Below are 2,235 nucleotides of genomic sequence, written 5' to 3'. Positions count from 1 at the left end.
CCTGGATACTTTTTTTTCTTTAAAATTTAATTAGCTATTGCTAGGAATATCCTATCCTTCCCAAATTCTTAACCCACATGGTGGGAATACCACTACCGCCTCCCTGAAAACTTGCTCAGATGCATTTCTTCTTCTCAAATCAACAGAGATACCATCTATTCGTTAAAAAAGGATTCCTAGTAATTCTACAGCTATCTATGAACTGTGTAGAGCAGTGGTTCTCAAACATGAATGTGCATCAAGGTCACTCTGAGGGCTCATTAACACACACACTGCTGGGCCCATCCTCAGAGGTTCTGATTCAGCGGGTCTGGGGTGGGGCCTGAGAATCTGGATCTCTAACTGGTTCCCAGGTGACGTGGGTACTAGGCTATAAGTGATACCTCTGTATTAGCTGTCTATTCCACAACACAAATTACCACCAACTTAGTGCCTTTAAAAAACACAAATGTATTATCTCACAGTTTCTCTAGGTCAGGAGTCTGGGCATGGGTTAGCTGGGCTTTCTGCTCAGGGCCTCCAAGGTGCCAGAGCTGGGGCTTGGGTCCTCGTCCATTAATTACATGGGTGCTGGCAGAACTCATTTTCTTGCAACTGTGGAATTCATGGAAGCTGTATCTTCCAGGCCAGCAGGAGGGCGTCTCTTACACTGTGAATCTCTTCTGACCTCAGGAAGACCCAGTCCCTTTTAAGGGCTCGCCCGATTAGGTCAGGCCCACCCAGGATAATTTCTCTTTGGATTAACTCAAAGTCAGCTGATGAGTAACCCAGTCTCAGGAGTGCTATCCCATCATATTCACAGGCTCCACCTACAGTCAAAATGAGAGGATTATATCAGGGGGAAGGGGACGGTTGTACACCAAGGAGTTCAGAATCATAAGAGCTATCCCAGAATTCTGTCTACCCCAACTCCTATCACAGTACTTAACATCACAATATGGAATTATAAATTTGCTTATCTATCTCTCCATTGAAAAGTGCCCGTTTTGCGTCAACGTCCTCATCACCAAACACTGAGTGCCCAAAGATATTCCATAAATACCAAATGGCCAAACTAACTGATGAATTCTGTACTCCTAATGAAGACCTCCTAGTGAAGACCTTTTCTTCCCTACTCATTTCAACATTCTTAAGTTGAAAGATTCTAGACATACAAATGGCCAGTAGGCACATGAAAATATGCTCAACAACACTAATTATTAGAGAAGTGCAAATCAAAACTACAATGAAGTATCACCTCACAGTGGTCAAAATGGCCATCATTAAAAAGTCTACAAATAACAAATGCTGGAGAGGGTGTGGAGAAAAGGGAACCCTCCTACACTGTTGGTGGGAATGTAAATTAGTGCAGCCACTATGGAAAACAGTATGGACGTTCCTCAGAAAACTAAAAATAGAGCTACCATATGACCTAGCAATCTCACTTCTGGGAATATACTTGGACAAAACTATAATTTAAAAAGATACATGCACCCCAATGTTCATAGAAGCACTATTCACAATAGCCAAAACATGGAAACAACCTAAATGTCCATCTACAGAGGAATGGATAAAGATGTGGTACATATATGCAATGGAATACTACTCAGCCATAAAAGAGAATGAAATAATGCCATTTGCAGCAACATGGATGCAACTAGAGATTATCATACTAAGTGAAGTAAGTCAGAAAGAGAACGACAAATGCCACATGATATCATTTATATGTGGAATCTAAAATATGGCACATATGACATATATGTCATATGAAACCTAGCTATGAAACAGAAAGAGAATCATGGACATAGAGAATAGACTGGTAGTTGCCAAGGAGGAGGGGAGGTGGTGGAGGGATGGACTGGGAGTTTGGGATTAGCAGATGCAAACTGATATATATAGAATGGATAAACAACAAGGTCCTACTGTACAGCACAGGGAACTATATTCAATATCCTGTGATAAACTATAATGGAAAAGAATATGAAAAAGAATATATATATGTATAACTGAGTCACTGTGCTGTACAGCAATAGTTAACACAACATTGTAAGTCAACTATATTTCAATTAAAAAATAAAATAAAAATATATAAATAAAACTGTCATCATTATTATTCATACTGATCATTTGAACACTGACTATATGCCAGGCATTGTGTTAGATGGTTTGTAAGCAAACACTCTCCTGTAATGTCCCATGAAAGGTAGAGCTTATTTCTCTTGTTCACTACTTTACCAGTGTTAACCCAGTGTCTGG

Source organism: Pseudorca crassidens, chromosome 3 (assembly GCF_039906515.1).
Source record: "Pseudorca crassidens isolate mPseCra1 chromosome 3, mPseCra1.hap1, whole genome shotgun sequence".
Lineage (NCBI taxonomy): Eukaryota > Metazoa > Chordata > Mammalia > Artiodactyla > Delphinidae > Pseudorca > Pseudorca crassidens.
Note: the sequence above shows the minus strand (reverse complement) of the source record.